The 20,044-nt window shown below is 44.5% G+C and overlaps 1 long non-coding RNA gene across 1 annotated transcript; it reads left to right on the forward strand.

Moving 5' to 3' along the window:
• The first annotated feature begins 3,443 nt into the window (after positions 1-3,443).
• LOC122458543 lies at positions 3,444-12,372 on the forward strand. The gene is made up of 3 exons (XR_006278587.1): positions 3,444-3,586; positions 7,311-7,313; positions 12,363-12,372. It is a non-coding gene; the product is annotated as an uncharacterized LOC122458543 (long non-coding RNA).
• Positions 12,373-20,044: the final 7,672 nt, after the last annotated feature.

Genomic DNA, 20,044 nt, shown 5'->3' on the forward strand with positions numbered 1-20,044 from the left:
CAAAATACAGTATAACAATGTGACCACTGTGTACATTGGATTGTCCATTTGCCAGATTACATGTATATAATATGTACCTTGATGTTAAATACATTGTTAACTACATACTTCTACTTAAAAACTCTCAGATGTTTAAGAACAGGCTAAAAATTAGCTGATCAGAAAATTTTTGTCTTCCATGGATAATTTTTATATATTTTTTTTGGCAAAAAATCAAACCCCCAAAACTTAACCTAAAACTTTGGCTGAAAACCAAAAATGTCTATTAGTAAATGCCACTGGGGTGCCTAGTTCCAGGTACCCCTAGTCTCCTCTGTGGGCAAGGCTCCCTGGCTTACCTACATATCTCATGATGCACTACATTCTCCCCTTTTCCTAAGTCACCAAGATGCAGCATAGGCTGGGGAACTGAGCCCACAGAGATAAATGGGGGTATGAGGCACCTGAGCCCCAGCTCGAATGGGGTACCATGGCAGTATTTCCAAAGAAACATTTTGGGGGTTTCGGTGTTCAGTTTTTTGATGAATAGTTGAGACTTTTTTTCCATGTAAAGCAGACAGTTCTTGTAAAAATAAATAAATAAATAATTGATGAGTCAAAGATCCAATTTGCCTGCAAAAAACTAGTTTGGTTGGAAAAGTGTTGACCAGCCCTACTACAACACTAACATGTTAGTAATGGGTTCCAATAAGCACCCAAAACCCTGGAGATGAAGCGTAATTATGAGCGTTCTAATGCTGAAGCGGTCTTGGCCAGGATGGAAATCTCAGAATTACCACCGGCTCTACTGGACCAGATCACTACATAAGGCCTGCCACTGGACACATTAGTGGTGGGCAGATGACAAAAGTTTGGAGATTTGGTTTGGTTAGATCAGCCAGACATTTGAATGCTTGTTGTAGCCTTCTCCAAAGTTCTTGTCAGTAAAATTAGGGTGAAACTCTTCCAACCAGAAACATTGTCAGAATAGAGAGATATCAAGAATGGTAGTCTGTGTTCTAATGCAGTACTTGGTTCCTAGTGCCAGCTCAAACCAGGAAGTGCAGAGATCAATGAAAAATAATGGGGATGGAAAAAGTTGAGCAAGCAACCTTGGATCTCAAAGTTTTGTTTTATAACCAAGGCTATAGTGTTGGTCAGCTCCTATTTTATCCAAAGCAGTTTCCCCATCCTTAATACATAGACTACTTTTTGTGAAACACAGCATGTTATGAAATGTGATGCACATGGCTAGCACCAGTCAGAATTATTTGTGTTCTCCTCCAGTGGATCTTGAGAACTTTTTTCGATACCAAATGACTGGAGGATAGCTAATGTGATGCCAATTTTTAAAAAGGGCTCCAGAGAGGATTCTGGCAACTACAGGCTGGTAAGCCTGACTTCAGTACCAGGAAAACTGGTTGAAATTATAGCAAAGAACAAAATTGTCAGACACATAGATCAACATAATTTGGTGGGGGAAAGTCAACATGGTTTTTGTAAAGGGAAATCATGCCTCACCAATCTACTAGAATCCTTTTGAGGAAGCCGATAAGCATGTGAACAAGGGATCCCCTGGCTATAGTGTACTTAGATTTTCAGAAAGGCTTTGACAAGGTCCCTCACAAAGCCCTGGTCTACACTATGAGTTTAGGTCGGACTTAGCAGCATTAGATCAGTTTAGCCCTGCACCCGTCCACACTACGAAGCCATTTTTTCTGACTTTAAGGGCTCTTAAAACCAGTTTCTGTACTCCTCCCCGACGAGTGGATTAGCGCTGAAATCGACCTTGCAGGGTCCAATTTGGGATAGTGTAGATGCAATTTGACGGTATTGGCCTCCCAGAGCTATCCCTGAGTGCTCCATTCTGACCGATCTGGACAGCACTCTCAACTCGGATGCACTGTCCAGGTAGACAAGAAAAGCCCAGTGAACTTTTGAATTTCATTTCCTGTTTGGCCAGAGTGGTGGGCTAATCAGCACAGGTGACCATGCAGAGCTCATCAGCATGGGTGACCATGCAGTCCCAGAATCGCAAAAGAGCTCCAGCATGGACTGAATGGGAGGTATGGGATCTGATTGCTGTATGGGGAGATGAATCTGTGCTACCAGAACTCTGTTCGAAAAGACAAAATGCCAAAATATTTGAAAAAAATCTCCAAGGGCGTGAAGGACAGAGGCTATAACAGGAACCTGCAGCAGTGCCGCGTGAAATTTAAGGAGCTCAGACAAGCCTACCAAAGAACCAGAGAGGCAAACGGATGCTCCGGGTCAGAGCCCCAGACGTGCCACTTCTATGATGAGCTGCATGCCATTCTAGAGGGTGCCCCTACAACTACCCCAACCCTGTGTGTGGACTCCATCAATGGACTCTCACACAACAGGGATGTGGATTTTGGGGATGAGGAAGATGAGGAGGAGGTTGAAGCACAGCAAGCAAGTGGAGAAACCGTTTTCCCCGACAGCCAGGAATTGTTTTTCACCCTGGATCTAGTACCCTCCCAACCCACTGGAGGTGGGCTCCCAGTCCTAGAAGGCAGAGAAGGGACCGCTGGTGAGTGCACCTCTGTAAATATAATACACTGTTTAAAAGAAAGCATGTTTAATGATTAATTTGCCCTGAAGACTTGGGATGCATTCGCGGCCAGTACAGCTACTGGAAAATCCTCCAGGGACATCTCAGTGAAGCTCTCCTGGATGTACTCCCAAAGCCTTTGCAAAAGGTTTCTGGGGAAGGCAGCCTTATTCTGTCCTCCATGGTAGGACATTTTACCACGGCAGGCCAGCAGCATGTAGTCTGGAATCATTGCATAACAAAGCATGACAGCGTATGGTCCCGGTGTTTGCTGGCATTCAAGCAACATCCGTTCTTCATCTCTCTGTGTTATCCTCAGGAGAGTGATATCATTCATGGTCACCTGGTTGAAATAGGGGAATTTTATTAAGGGGACATTCAGAAGTGACCATTTCTGCTGGGCTGTTTGCTTGTGGCTGAACAGAAATCATCCCTGCTGTTAGCCATGCAGTGAGGGGAGGGGTGAAGCAATCATCCCAGAGAATTGGGGTGTGTGTGCAGGGGGGTGTTTAGTTGGGTTTGTGCTGCACGTTAACCCAAAAACCGCAGCCCCTCCTTTTAAAGGGCCAACCCAACAGGTGCTTGATATGTGAAATGAGGGCGCTGCTGTTTAAAACCATTCCCACATGTTAGGTTAAAGAAGCCAAAAGACTGTGGCTTACCATGTCTGCCTGCAAGTCGAATTCTGTTGCTCACCGGCCCTGTGTGTGTGATCTCTCACACCATACCGGCAGGCCCTTGATATGAGAGGCAAAATGTGACCTTGTAAAGAAAGCACACATGCTATGTAATATTAATAGCTTGGTTCACCATGGAAGAGTCTACCCATTGTTCTTTAAAATGTCTCTCTTTAAAGACTCATCTCCCTTTTTTCCCTCCCACAGCTGCAAATGTTTCATCACTCCATGTATCCTCTCCATCCCAGAGGCTATCAAAGATTAGAAGCCAAAAAAAATGCACTCACGATGAAATGTTCTCTGAACTCATGCAGTCCTCCCATGCTGAAAGAACTCAGCACAATGCGTGGAGGGAGTCCAGGAATGCACAAAATGAATGCGAGGACAGGAGGGATGAGCGAGAGGAGAGGTGGTGTCAGCTTAATGAGAGGAGGCAGGATGCAATGCTGAGGCTACTGGAGGATCAAACTGTTATGCTCCAGTGTATGGTTGAGGTGCAGGAAGGGCAGCAGGAGCACAGAGCACTGCTGCAGCCCCTGTGTAACCAACTGCCCTCCTCCCCAAGTTCCATAGCCTCCTCACCCAGACGCCCAAGAATGCAGAAGCGGGGCCTCCGGGCACCCAACCACTCCACCCCAGAGGACTGCCCAAGCAACAGAAAGCTGGCATTGAACAAGTTTTGAAGTGCAGTGTGGCCTTGTCCTTCCATCCTCCCCTCCTCCACTACCTCACTCGGTGCTTCCCTCCTCTCCCACCCCTCCCGGGCTACCTTGGCAGTTATCCCCCCATTTGTGTGATGAATTAATAAAGAATGCATGAATTTGAAACAACAATGACTTTATTGACTCTGCAAGCGGTGATCACAGTGGGGAGGAGAGGGAGGTTGGCTTACAGGGAAGTAGAGTGAACCAAGGGGGTGGGTTTTCATCAAGGAGAAACAAACAGAACTTTCACGCTGTAGCCTGGCCAGTCATGAAACTGGTTTTCAAAGCTTCTCTGATGCACAGCGTGCCCTGCTGTGCTCTTCTAACCACCCTGGTGTCTGGCTGCACATAATCAGCGGCCAGATGATTTTCCTCAACCTCCCACCCCACCATAAATGTCTCCCCCTTACTCTCACAGATATTGTGGAGCACACAGCAAGCAGTAATAACAATGGGAATATTGGTTTCACTGAGGACTAACCGAGTCAGTAAACTGCGCCAGCGTGCTTTTAAACATCCAAATGCACATTCTACCACCATTCTGCACTTGCAGTTGAATAGCTCCTGACTACTGTCCAGGCTGCCTGTGTATGGCTTCATGAGCCATGGCATTAAGAGGTAGGCTGGGTCCCCAAGGATAACTATAGGCATTTCAACATCCCGAACGGTTATTTTCTGGTCTGGAAAGTAAGTCCCTTCCTGCAGCTGTTCCCACAGACCAGAGTTCCTGAAGATGCAAGTGTCATGTACCTTTCCCGGCCATCCCACATTGATGTTGGTGAAACATCCCTTGTGATCCAACAGTGCTTGCAGCACCATTGAAAAGTACCCCTTTTGGTTTATGTACTGGCTGCCTTGGTGGTCCGGTCCAAAGATAGGAATTTGCGTTCCATCTATTGCCCCACCACAGTTAAGGAATCCCATTGCAGCAAAGCCATCCACTATGAGCTGCACATTTCCCACAGTCACTACCCTTGATAGCAGCAGGTCAGTGATCACGTTGGCTACTTGGATCACAGCAGCCCCCACAGTAGATTTGTCCACTCCAAATTGATTCCTGACTGACCGGTAGCTGTCTGGCGTTGCAAGCTTCCAGAGGGCTATCGCCACTCACTTGTGAACTGTGAGGGCTGCTCTCATCTTGATATTCTAGTGCTTCAGGGCAGGGGAATGCAAGTCACAAAGTTCCATGAAAGTGTCCTTACGCATGCAAAAGTTTTGCAGCCATTGGGAATCATTCCAGACCTGCAACATTATGTGGTCCTACCAGTCTGTGCTCGTTTCCCGTGCCCAGAATCGGCATTCCACGGCATTAGCTTGCCCTATTGCCACCAGGGTGGCCAAATTGCCGGGGGCCTACTTTGAGAGAAATCTGTGTCATGTCCTTATCACTCTCCTCACCGCGCTGCCATTGCCTACTTGTCTGCTTTTGCAGGTTCTGGTTGTGCATATACTGCTGGATAATGTGCATGGTGTTTAGAGTGGTCACAACTGCCGCGGTGATCTGAGCGGGCTCCATGCTTGCCGTGGTATGGTGTGAGCAGGAGAGCAGAGTGGCAGCAGAAGCGGTGGGTGGATGACTATGCTGACAGCAATATGGCGCCCGCACAGAAAAAGGCATGAAATGATTGTTGGCCATTGCTTTCATGGAGGGAGTGGGGAGCAAGGGGTAGGCTGGCAGCAGATGGTGCAGTACGACTGCTAGCCATCATCTCCTGGGCTCACCAGCAGACAGTGCAGCACAACTGCTAGCTGTCAGCATCTCCTGGGTCCTCGCAGTGCTGTTGACAGGGAGAGCAGCCCAAGGCAGAATGGCCCCCTCAAGGATTGAACCCACAACTTGGGTTTAGCAGGCCAATGCTCAAACCACTGAGCTATCCCTCTGCCAATATTCCAGGCAGCACTGAATCTCCATTAGACAAAACTTAAAGAAAAGAATGACCTAAGTCACTCCCATTTATGTCCAGGCACCCCTGACAGACCTTACTGAGGTCTGCAAGGAGCACCCACGTCTGCCCAGGCGCCTCTGACAGATCTTACCGAGGTCTTCCAGGAGCACCCAGGAGATGACGAGGATAGATACAAGTCATACTGCACCATCTGCTGCCATGAGGCAATGAGCTGCTACTGTGTAGCAATGCAGTCCCATGTCTACCAGCACCCAGAAGACGTATGGTGGCGGTGAGCTGAGCAGTCTCCATGCTTGCCGTGGTATGGCATCTGCACGGGTAACCCAGGAAAAAAGGCGTGAAACGATTGTCTGCCGTTGCTTTCACGGAGGGAGGGAGGGATGGGGGGCCTGACAACATGTACCCAGAATCACCCGCGACAATGTTTTTTGCCCCATCAGGCATTGGGATCTCAACCCAGAATTCCAATGGGTGGCAGAGACTGCAGGAACTGTGGGATAGCTACCCACAGTGCAATGCTCCAGAAGTCAATGTAAGCTAGCCTTGGTACTGTGGACACACTCTTCCTACTTAATGGTCTTAAGTTGGGGGACACACAATCGACTGAATAAAATCGCTTTCTAAAAAATCAACTTCTATAAATTTGACCTAATTTCGTAATGTAGACGTACCCAAAAGGCTCTTAAGCAAAGTAAGCTGCCGTGGGATAAGAGGGAAGGTCCTCTCAGGGATTGGTAACTAGTTAAGGGAATACAAGTCCTTTGTCAGAATGAGAGATGTAAATAGTGGTGTCCTCCAGGGGTCTGTACTGGGACCAGTCTTATTCAACATATTCATAAATGATCTGGAAAAAGGGGTAAACAGTGAGGTGGCAAAATTTGCAGATGATACAAAACTACTCAAGATAGTTAAGTCCCAAGCAGACTGCGAAGAGCTACAAAAGAATCTCACAAAACTGGTTGACTGGGCAACAAAATGGCAGATGGAATGCAATGTTGATCAATGTAAAGAAATGCACATAGGAAAACATAATCCCAACTATACATATAAAATGATGGGATCTAAATTAGTTGTTATCACTCAAGAAAGAGATCTTGGGGTCACTGTGGATAGTTCTCTGAAAACATCCACTTGATGGGCAGCAGCAGTCAAAAAAGCGAACAGAATGTTCAGAATCATTAAGAAAGAGATAGATAAGACAGAAAATATTTCATTGCCTCAAAAAATCCATGGTACGCCCACATCTTGAATAATGTGTGCAGATGTGGTCATCCCATCTCAGAAAGATATAGTGGAATTGGAAAAGGTTCAGAAAAGGGCAACAAAAATGATTAGGGGTATGGAACGGCTTCCAGATGAGGAGAGATTAATAAGACTGGGACTTTTAAGCTTGGAAAAGAGACGACTAAAGGGGTATATGACAGAGGTCTATAAAATCATGACTGGTGTAGAGAAAGTAGATAAGGACGTGTTATTTACGACTTCTCCTAACATAAGAAATGGGGTAACCAAATGAAATTAATAGGCAGCAGGTTTAAAACAAATTAAAGGAAGTATTTCTTCACACAACACACAGTCAACCTGTGGAACTCCTTGCTAAGACTATAACAGAGTTCAAAAAAGAACTAGATAAATTCATGGAGGATAGATCCATCCATGGCTTTTAGCCAGGATGGGCAGGAATGGTGTCCCTAGCCTCTGTTTGCCAGAAGCTGGGAATGAGGGACAGGAGTTGGCTCACTTGATGATTACTTGTCTGTTCATTCCCTCTGTGGACATTGGCCACTGTCATTGACAGGATTCTGGGGAAGATGACCTTTGGTCTGACCCAGTATGGCCATTCTTATTGTTAGATCCCTTTTCTGCCATCACTTTCCTGGTGCACAGTTTTGGGAGGATGGTAATTATTTGGCTGCAATGAGGTATGCAACTCAGACATGGATCTGAAAATGTGATTTGTTCTTTAAAAACTACTATCTCCCAAAAGCAATAATTGTTATCCAAACTGGTACATTTTCACACATTGCAGTTTCCAAAAACCCTGATAGATTCAGAAGAAGCATGTCCTAGAAAAGGACCATAGAGCAGAACACACCTGATTATTTTTTAAGGTTTCTTTGTAAACAGAAGAATACAGTTCAATTGCTCTATTTAAGCTGTTATCCTTGTTGGATGCTTGGCCCATAAACTTGATCCAGTTATAGGGATCAGAAAAGGATGGTATAGCATGAAGGAACTTGCTCATAGGAACTGTAGTTGCAGTTGTCACAGAGTCACCGGGCGATGCTCTGGAACTACTCCATACGAAGCCAGTCAGAACCCTGGAGAAGCATGCCTCCTCTCTGAGCATACTGTCTCCAGGGCAAGAAGCTTACACAACTTTGGCCTTCCTGGGGCTGATCTTGGAGAATTCAGCATCCCCTCTTTACACCATGTACTTCCCACAGTGAGTCCGCACCAGCGGGGCTCCTGGGGAAGCCAGAGGGCCCTACACCCCAATTCCACAGTCAGACATGACTCTCAGCCAGCCAGTAAAACAGAAGGTTTATTAGATGACAGGAACATGGTCTAAAACAGAGCTTGTAGGTACAGAGAACAGGACCCCTCAGTCAGGTCCATCTTGGGGAGCAGGGAGCCCAGAGCCCCATCTGGGCCACCCTCCATTTCCCCAGCCAGCTCCAAACTGACCCTCCCCCCCCCACCCCTCTTCTGGCCTTTGTCTCTTTCCCGGGCCAGGAGGCCACCTGATCTTTTTGTTCTCCAACACCTTCAACTCGCACCTTGCAGGGGAGGGGCCAAGGCCATCAGTTGCCAGGAGACAGAGTGTTGGCCATTCTCTGTGCAGACACCATCACACTGGCTCTCTAGGGATCTGCAACAATCACACCCTTATCCCACCAAATAGATACTTAAGAAATGCCTAGGGGAAACTGAGGCACACACACAGTATTCAGAGAAAACATTAAGAACATTCCCTCTTCATCACAACTGTAAGCAGAGATCCTCTGATGTCTGGCATTATATTTTATAAGTTACTCCTGGGGGAATTCTGCATCACTGCACATGCACAGAATTCATGTCCCCCACAGCTTTCTTTGCTTCCCTGAAGAAAAATGACTTCTGATGGGGAAGCAAAAGGAAGCCTACAATAGCGGTCATACGTCCCTCCCCAGCAGTGTAGGCAGGTTGCTTCAGGCACTCAGAGCACCTGGTAGAGAGTAAATCACTGGGGGACAGGTTGAGGGTAGAGGGGCGCTGCGCAGATGTGCGTGAGAGAGAGAGACTCTTTCCCTCTTGCTCGCTATTGCAGCACGTTCAGCATGGAGAGGCAGGCCTTTGGTGTGTTTCTGAGGAGGAAGGCGTGGGGCAGAGCAGAATGTAGCAGCCAGCCTGCTTAGTGAATTGTTTCCATTGTCTTTGTGAATTCCCTCACGCGTATGAAACAGGTGTAAAAGATTTACAGCTCCTTTACATTGCCAGAGTGGTGTAAAGGACAGTATGTCCTTATAAATGCGTAGGGTGCTTTAGTGATTAGAACTGGTCTAAATTTTTGGACTGAAAAACATTCCTGTCAAAATGTACTCCATTACTTCTTTGGTGTTAACCTTTCTGGAGATGGTCAGCAGCCAATATAAATTGTGAGTTTGATTTCCCCAACCCTCAATTTCTCTTCAGTTGCCTATGATGTAACACTGAGCATATGACTGCATATATTTGTTGACTAATAACTGGAAATAAAGGGTCAAAACTAGCTACATTATTATTAGACAAGGGAGTTTGGGGATTTCCTCCAATGGGCCCCATTCCCATTCTCCGTCTATTGTATTGTAGTTTAAACAAATTACCAAAATAATTGAAACTGGCATGATTATATTGCATTATTTTGACAAATAAAATATGCAGAATTTTAAAATATTGTGCACATAATTTTTATTTTTTGGGGGGGCAGAATCCCCCCCAGTAGTAATAAGTGCAAATTTTGTTATATAAAATCCTTTTTGCTATATATCTAGTCTGTATACAAAATGGATTTAAAATAGCCTGTATATGGAGTGGGTAAGGTACTTAAAATCCATGACTTTGGATAGAGATGTGTGTTAGTAGAGATGGTACTGTCTTACATTGTTCTTGCTGTGGTTAGAGCCAATGCTGCAGTTATCTAAATAATGGAATAAAAAGAACAGATGTTCATGCTTGTCTGTTGTTTTTATTAATCTCCATTTCACGGGCCTCTCTGTAGTAGGTCTCAGTCTGTTTCTCTTTTTATTTTCTTCCCCTTACATTTCTCTCATTTAGACGCCAGGGAGGAAGATGAGGAGTTGAGGAGGAAACCTGGACATGAGTTTTCACAGGAGGGAGACAGGAGATAACTTTTGGGCATGGGGGAAGTAGAAGGAAGAAATGCAGCCTACTATGTATTCCTTGGTTCCTTCGTCTTGGTACCAGTTAAATTTCCTGGTAGACCACACAGGCCAGTGCGGGGGCATACTAGATTGCAGGGGATTTGCCTAATAGCTATAAATATAGTTTTGCATTAATTGCACCATGAACAAGTACATCCAAAATATCCTTATAACAAGAATGATCTATTTCATAGCTTACATAGAGCCTGGTTTTTCAGAGAGTCTGAGCAGCCACAATTCCAGTTCCCATCATTGACAGCCAGGGGTGGCTCATCTGTAGACTAAAGAATAACCTACATGCACCTGGGTTTCAAACTTCCTGGTGACATTTCAAACCATGTATATGGGAGTTGGTGGAGTTGTACATCTTGGCAGAATATTGTGGAAAAAGTCTCTATTCTGCAAAGCGTGGCACACGGGCTTAAATTGGATCACATGAGTAGTCCTGCAGTCCAGAGTTTAGCACATGCACAAGCTGTTTGCAGGGCCTTATAATGTATTGAATTTGGGTTAGACTAGTGTGACGATGCTGCCCGTGGGAGCCAGCTGAGGTCACTCAATTAGGGTGACGTGCAAACAGAACGGGGCAGACAAACCCCAAAAGCTGGTGGATATTCCAATACTTAAATTTACCAAGCCAGCACAAAACAGCTTCTATATTACCATACAAAAAGAAAAGGAGTATTTGTGGCACCTTAGAGACTAACAAATTTATTAGAGCATAAGCTTTCGTGAGCTACAGCTCACTTCATCGGATGCATTCCACCAAATGCATCCGATGAAGTGAGCTGTAGCTCATGAAAGCTTATGCTCTAATAAATTTGTTAGTCTCTAAGGTGCCACAAGTACTCCTTTTCTTTTTGCGAATACAGACTAACACGGCTGCTACTCTGAAATTACCATACAAGTTACTCAGATGTCCAAACAACGCAGTTCCCTTAAAGTACCCAGCCTCAGACCTTCATCCAGGCACATATATCAGTTATGATAATGATTACTGAAAATCTTATTTCATCATATACAAGAAAAGGTTCTTCTGACCCCAAAGGACCAGCCACACACCCAAGTACAATTATAACTTAGATCTTAACCCAAATACACGCTTATAGTCAATTCTTGTTAACTAAACTAAAATTTATTAAAAAAGAAAAGAGAGACAATTGGTTAAAAGATCAGTATACGTACAGACTTCAATTCAATTCTTGAGGTTCAGATACGTAGCTTGTAGTTGCCAAAAGTCTTTTTAGAAATATTCCATAGATTCTAGTCCATTGTCCATATTCAGGGTGACTCCAGTCAGTGACTGGGGATCTCAATCCTTATGGCTTAAGGTTTCCCCCTCTTGAAACCCAAAGCAGATCTGAGATGAAGAAGGATCATGTCCCAAGGTTTTTATACATTTCCAGCAGCCTTTTGGCCTGAGAAAACAATAGGCTTAACTTTCCTTCTCCTAAACATCATGGCAATTAGTACATGGTAATTTATCCATTAAACAGTTCAGCTACAGGTTACCACAACCTTCAAAGAGACATATTGACAATAATACTATTTCACTCAAGTGTCTTCCTAAATGTTATTATTCCTTTTTTGATCTTTGAATCAAAGCTATAGCAATAGACAAGACTTATTTGCTTACATCACAAGACCTGAACAGACATCTACCCTTCTGTCTCTAACAATACAGGCTTGCATTTCAAAGCTCTATTCATTTACATATCTTCATAACCAGTCTCTAAAGTTCGGCCATGGGTCAGGTCAGTCTGTGAGTTAACTAACTCTTTCTGGCCCTTTCACCATTCAATGAGATAGTTTATTACACCCATAATGTCACAACTAGAAAAGGAGTACACGTGGCACCTTAGAGACTAACAAATTTATTAGAGCATAAGCTTTCGTGAGCTACAGCTCACTTCATCGGATGCATTTGGTGGAAAAAGCAGAGGAGAGATTTATATACACACACACACACACACACACAGAGAACATGAAACAATGGGTTTATCATACACACTGTAAGGAGAGTGATCACTTAAGATAAGCCATCACCAGCGGGGGGGGGGGGGGGGACCTTTCATGGTGACAAGCAAGGTAGGCTAATTCCAGCAGTTAACAAGAATATCAGAGGAACAGTGGGGGGGGGGGAGAAATACCATGGGGAAATAGTTTTACTTTGTGTAATGACTCATCCATTCCCAGTCTCTATTCAAGCCTAAGTTAATTGTATCCAGTTTGCAAATTAATTCCAATTCAGCAGTCTCTCGTTGGAGTCTGTTTCTGAAGCTTTTTTGTTGAAGTATAGCCACTCTTAGGTCTGTGATCGAGTGACCAGAGAGATTGAAGTGTTCTCCAACTGGTTTTTGAATGTTATAATTCTTGACGTCTGATTTGTGTCCATTCATTCTTTTACGTAGAGACTGTCCAGTTTGGCCAATGTACATGGCAGAGGGGCATTGCTGGCACATGATGGCATATATCACATTGGTAGATGCGCAGGTGAACGAGCCTCTGATAGTGTGGCTGATGTGATTAGGCCCTATGATGGTATCCCCTGAATAGATATGTGGACAGAGTTGGCAACGGGCTTTGTTGCAAGGATAGGTTCCTGGGTTAGTGGTTCTGTTGTGTGGTGTGTGGTTGCTGGTGAGTATTTGCTTCAGATTGGGGGGGCTGTCTGTAAGCAAGGACTGGTCTGTCTCCCAAGATCTGTGAGAGTGATGGGTCATCCTTCAGGATAGGTTGTAGATCCTTGATGATGCGTTGGAGAGGTTTTAGTTGGGGGCTGAAGGTGATGGCTAGTGGCGTTCTGTTGTTTTCTTTGTTGGGCCTGTCCTGTAGTAGGTGACTTCTGGGTACTCTTCTGGCTCTGTCAATCTGTTTCTTCACTTCAGCAGGTGGGTATTGTAGTTGTAGGAATGCATGATAGAGATCTTGTAGGTGTTTGTCTCTGTCTGAGGGGTTGGAGCAAATGCGGTTATATTGTAGCGCTTGGCTGTAGACAATGGATCGAGTGGTATGATCTGGATGAAAGCTAGAGGCATGTAGGTAGGAATAGCGGTCAGTAGGTTTCCGATATAGGGTGGTGTTTATGTGACCCTATTTTCGACGTCTCAGACTCAAGGAATATTTCCAACACACCTCTGACCAACATATTAACCCACAGAGACCTTCCTGCCAACACTACAAAAAGAAGGATTCTGGGTGGACTCCTCCTGAAGGTCGAAACAGCAGCCTGGATTTCTACATAGACTGCTTCCGCCGACATACACGAGCTGAAATTGTGGAAAAGCAGCATCGCTTACCCCATAACCTCAGCCATGCAGAACACAGTGCCATCCACAGCCTCAGAAACAACTCTGACATCATAATCAAACAGGCTGACAAAGGAGGTGCTGTCGTCATCATGAATAGGTCGGAGTATGAACAAGAGGCTACTAGGCAGCTCTCCAACACCACTTTCTACAAGCCATTACCCTCTGATCCCACTGAGAGTTACCAAAAGAAACTACAGCATTTGCTCAAGAAACTCCCTGAAAAAGCACAAGAACAAATCCGCACAGACACACCCCTGGAGCCCCGACCTGGGGTATTCTATCTGCTACCCAAGATCCATAAACCTGGAAATCCTGGACGCCCCATCATCTCAGGCATTGGCACCCTGACAGCAGGATTGTCTGGCTATGTAGACTCCCTCCTCAGGCCCTTCGTTACCAGCACTCCCAGCTATCTTCGAGACACCACTGACTTCCTGAGGAAACTACAGTCCATTGGTGATCTTCCTAAAAACACCATCCTAGCCACTATGGATGTAGAAGCCCTCTACACCAACATTCCACACAAAGATGGGCTACAAGCCGTCAGGAACAGTATCCCAGATACTGTCACGGCTAATCTGGTGGCTGAACTTTGTGACTTTGTCCTGACCCATAACTATTTCACATTTGGTGACAATGTATACCTTCAAATCAGCGGCACTGCGATGGGTACCCGCATGGCCCCACAGTATGCCAACATTTTTATGGCTGACTTAGAACAATGCTTCCTCAGCTCTCGTCCCCTAATGCCCCTACTCTACTTGCGCTACATTGATGACATCTTCATCATCTGGACCCATGGAAAAGAAGCTCTTGAGGAATTCCACCATGATTTCAACAATTTCCATCCCACCATCAACCTCAGCCTGGACCAGTCCACACAAGAGATCCACTTCCTGGACACTACGGTGCTAATAAGCGATGGTCACATAAATACCACCCTATATCGGAAACCTACTGACCGCTATTCCTACCTACATGCCTCTAGCTTTCATCCAGATCATACCACTCGATCCATTGTCTACAGCCAAGCGCTACGATATAACCGCATTTGCTCCAACCCCTCAGACAGAGACAAACACCTACAAGATCTCTATCATGCATTCCTACAACTACAATACCCACCTGCTGAAGTGAAGAAACAGATTGACAGAGCCAGAAGAGTACCCAGAAGTCACCTACTACAGGACAGGCCCAACAAAGAAAACAACAGAACGCCACTAGCCATCACCTTCAGCCCCCAACTAAAACCTCTCCAACGCATCATCAAGGATCTACAACCTATCCTGAAGGACGACCCATCACTCTCACAGATCTTGGGAGACAGACCAGTCCTTGCTTTCAGACAGCCCCCCAATCTGAAGCAAATACTCACCAGCAACCACACACCAGACAACAGAACCACTAACCCAGGAACCTATCCTTGCAACAAAGCCCGTTGCCAACTCTGTCCACATATCTATTCAGGGGACACCATCATAGGGCCTAATCACATCAGCCACACTATCAGAGGCTCGTTCACCTGTGCATCTACCAATGTGATATATGCCATCATGTGCCAGCAATGCCCCTCTGCCATGTACATTGGCCAAACTGGACAGTCTCTACGTAAAAGAATGAATGGACACAAATCAGACGTCAAGAATTATAACATTCAAAAACCAGTTGGAGAACACTTCAATCTCTCTGGTCACTCGATCACAGACCTAAGAGTGGCTATACTTCAACAAAAAAGCTTCAGAAACAGACTCCAATGAGAGACTGCTGAATTGGAATTAATTTGCAAACTGGATACAATTAACTTAGGCTTGAATAGAGACTGGGAATGGATGAGTCATTACACAAAGTAAAACTATTTCCCCATGGTATTTCTCCCCCACCCCCCACCCCCCACTGTTCCTCTGATATTCTTGTTAACTGCTGGAATTAGCCTACCTTGCTTGTCACCATGAAAGGTTTTCCTCCTTTCCTCCCCCTGCTGCTGGTGATGGCTTATCTTAAGTGATCACTCTCCTTACAGTGTGTATGATAAACCCATTGTTCCATGTTCTCTGTGTGTGTGTGTGTGTGTGTGTGTGTGTGTGTGTGTGTATATAAATCTCTCCTCTGCTTTTTCCACCAAATGCATCCGATGAAGTGAGCTGTAGCTCACGAAAGCTTATGCTCTAATAAATTTGTTAGTCTCTAAGGTGCCACGGGTACTCCTTTTCTTTTTTAAAAATGTCACAACTAGTATCAAGCATTATTCCATGTCTTTCATTTTCAGAGAGACATCCCACACCTATTGGCAATAAGGAGAGAAAGGAAAATACATTGTAATCAAATTAAACTGAAAATTCAGTGGAAACAAAGTTGAAATTGAAGGTGTTGCTTCTGTCTCCAGGATCTGAGACAGTATTAGTAGGACTCCCTCCATATTGGCTGTCACATGTCTTTCTGTGTTGCATGGCCATTCAGTCATTTTGGAAACCAGCCCAGAATCCCACAGGGGGTAAGAATAGTTTAAAGCTATCAACCCCAAGCACTCAAAAGTCATGAATCAGGGGTCTCCCCAATCATTAGGTTGACTTGAAAATCAGGCGATTAAATTAAAGGGTTATTTTTGTCTTTTGGTTTTTGAACCTTTAGGATAGACTCAGGTCACTTTTCAAGTTTTATTCCACAGCCGTGGGAGCTAAAACTTTTGGGGAGAAGGTATATTTGGGGGGGAGGTTTTCAGTGGCAGCTGAGATTCTCATTTGTCCACATAACTCCAGGAACTGGGACTTTAAGCAAAGCACCAAATATGATGAGACACAATAAAATTGCAAGAGTTGGCAACACTGTTTCTGGCACCTGCATGTAGGGTGACCAGACAGCAAGTGTGAAAAATCGGGACGGGGTGGGGAGTAATAGGTGCCTATATAAGACAAAGCCCCAAATATCGGGACTGTCCCTATAAAACAGGGACATCTGGTCACCCTACCTGCATGTGCTGTGCCTCCTGCATGTTACAACAAGTCTGTATGTTTAAAAAGCCTCCAGTTATGTACTTAGAGAAGCAGGGATCTGCCGTCATTTCTTGGGTCTCTCACCATCACTCACCGCATGTGAGAAGAAAATGCGGTGGGTTTCTGGAGTATCTGAGCAGAGTATTTAGCAAACGAGAGCAAGAGCAAATTAATGGAGATGCTTGGAGGACTTGCAGAACTGGCAATTTTGAAACTTTAAGTCTGGGATCTCAAGAAATAAAATTGAGAAACTGCATAATTATATTAATAAATGTAAGTCTTAATGGAATAACTACATACTCTTGGGTGCCACTCTGAAATATTTAATACCCTTACCACCTTTGCTTTAAAGTTTGTCAAACTTTATTGCTTTAATTATGAAAGTCACCAACATAATTTTTATTTCGGGGAACATGAATTCTTTATATGCAGCAACATTTCACATTGAAGTTGTGTCAGCTACATTTGATTTTAACTTTTATTTCTTGAGAACATGACCTGAGCCCGCTCCATCGTCAAATAAGGGAGGAAAGGTCAGAACTATAAATTTTTGACCTTGGTGAGTTGAGGTAGATGATAGACTACAAATCTCTCTTGCTAATGGCAGCCATACTTCACGGCTACATCAGCAATGTTTAAGGTCACCGACAATGAGACCTTTCATCACTTGCACTGAAGTGTTCTTCATTTACTGCTATCTGCATGGGGCACCAGCAAAATTAGATGTAAATGTATCTGTTGACAAACAGGTGTCAACGCAAAGGGTGATGTGTTGTTAGGAATAAGGGCATTGACTATAGTAAAATTGCTTGAAGGGGCAACTGGCAAAAGGTGAACATAGCTGACATCACTGTTGTTTACTGTATCAGAACTGGACTTTTGACTGTCCGGTCCTAATTCAGCAGAATCCTCGGCCTATCTGCTAATTGCTCAGTCCTCATTCCAAACTGTCATGTTCCTTTTTGGCATTTTATTACTTTTAATACTGCATTGCAAGAGGAAGTGTGTCTAGTAGTTGAGCACAGGAGTGGGAGCAGGGAGCTCTCTTCGGGTCTCATGGTGTGAAGCTGGGCTGTACCTCAATGAATCCATATTGCAAGTGGGTAAAATAATAACTACCTCCCAATATATTCAGAGGCTGTTCTGAGTTTAAAGGTGCTTTGAGCTTCTCAGGCGGAAGGCATTATACACTGTGTAACTCTAAGTAATTATTAGATATAATACTCTCTCTGTTCTGACTTGTTTGCTTTCAAAGGAAGCTGTTTAATTACACTGTTTAATCATTGTTTTACAATGTTTTCATTCTATTCTGAATCACCATCCAGTGCCTCCTCCAGTGTCTTGAGCTAGGCGCCACTTAATAAATCCCATTATCCTTTTGTTTGTTATTATACTGTAAAGCATCTTGATATCATGAGAGGTACTACATAAATCAACTAACAAAAACCTCCATTTAACTTTACTGACATGCAGAGTAATATACATGTCAGCAGCCAGAGTAGATAATCACTACTTGCGTCCATTATGTTGTAAGGCAATTTAGTGAGATGGATTTGTTAAGCAGAGGATTACAACTCCCGCAAGCCCCCTCCCATTGCACATGCCCCCTTCCCCTGGCAAATAAGGGGAAGGGTCCTGAACCAGGAAGTGGCCAGGCTTTGTTGAGACACAGCGGCCACATAGCAAGCCGGGAGCTGCAGAGAAGCTGAATGCATAGATGAACTCCAGAAACTATAATGGAGCCATGTGTGGGATGGGCTACGACTGCCAGACATTACAGCTGGGTACAAGTCTGTGTGGGACTTATTGGGGGAGGAAGGGACAGAAGCAAGTGCAGCAGGTCCCCAGTGAGGTACAGTAACTGAACCTGGACTGAAAACTTGCAACCCCCTATTTGCTCGAGCAGAGACTGGACTGGAGAGGGCTCCCCAGGTACCCTAGGCCTCAAGAGCCCTGACTCTTGGCTGGACTGACGCAGTGGCTATTGCTTGCTTTGAGCTGTAACTGTTCAAGCCTGTGTACATATGCACAACCTTTCCTGTCAGCCCCAGTAAAATACCCCTGCACTTAGCCTTGTGTCTGATTGGTTACTGGGACCCACCAGGGCTAGCACCCACACAGCATAGCTGCTGAAGCACCTACAGTGCTTGCCTCAGACTTCTGGTACACCTGGCATGCTACTGGCACCCTAGGGGTTTGGAGTGCTGAGCTACCTCAATCATTATTTTAGAAAGGTGCTATATACATACATTACAATTTACGAAACAAATTCTTAGCATGATTATGATCTGCTTCCTATGTGTAAGACACCATCAGGGCAACAATTTAGCATGTGATCTCTTCTTTTATTATTTATTTAGTTTATGGTAGCTCCCAGAGGCCCAGTCAGGACCACTGTAGTAGGTGCTGTACAAACACATTGTTAGAGACAATGGGAAAGAACTTAGCCCTGTTTCAGTCAGGTGTCAGTGTAAAAAGATCTGAACACTGGTGTTTATGAACAAAAAACTATCCCTGATTTGAACTGAGAAACTATCTCATAAAAGGGTGCAACTCTTGGCATGAACTAGCCAATGGGAAAAACAACTTCCAGCAAGAACTGCACTTTGAAACCACAGGGTTTTCCATTGTAAGATGCTGGATTTATGTTGTTTCCTCTCTTGGCTCTTTCCCAAACATGACCGCCAAAGGAAACACAAACAGTGACTTCAACTGAAAATCTTCTTAGGTAATGACAATATCAAAAATCCCCATGCAGCGCAGCAGCCAGGAAACATCTCCACTAAAGCCCCATGTCAATGAAATCCTTAACCATTTCCCTTGTGAGGGGAAGGGTAGTTTGTGGAGAAACCCATAAACAGCTTGAGACCAAGAACAGTAAGATCAATGGAAGTTCTGATGCTATCTGCCATGGGAACAGAATTATGTCCCACCCAGATTAATGGTCTTCTCAAACACTCTTTAAAGTTAGATTTCAAAAACCTTCTCACCACTGAAGACATTCCAACTTGAGACAGGCAAACTGGGAGAAAGGTGAAGATTCATGCAACCTATGGCATTGATGTTTTGCGAACTGTTGTGAAATACAGGAAGGTGTGGGGTTTTTTGTTGTTTTTCTTTCTTCAAGGGAAATATCACTGGAAAGAGACTCTCAAAGGATGAGGCACTGATCTGGCTAACAAGAATGTCCAGAGTTATAATAGTTTATATTAAACAGAATAAAATTAAAAGAGCTTTGGAAGGGATAGGAACCCTGAATCAACAGGGCATAACCCAACATCTAACTACTGGGGATTAGGAGAAAATTCTTGCTGAGGCAGGTTGTCCCATTGCAGGGTTTCTTCCTCTGAAGCAGCTGGCATTGGTCTCTGCCAGAGAGAGGGTATTGGGTTAGATTAGGGTCTGATTCAGTCTGGCAATTCCTCTCTTCCTAGCAGAAGAAATAATTATTTTTTAAAAAATTACAGAGTCAACGACTGAGTCGTGCTTGATAGG

Source organism: Dermochelys coriacea, chromosome 2, assembly GCF_009764565.3.
Source record: "Dermochelys coriacea isolate rDerCor1 chromosome 2, rDerCor1.pri.v4, whole genome shotgun sequence".
NCBI classification, from domain to species: domain Eukaryota; kingdom Metazoa; phylum Chordata; order Testudines; family Dermochelyidae; genus Dermochelys; species Dermochelys coriacea.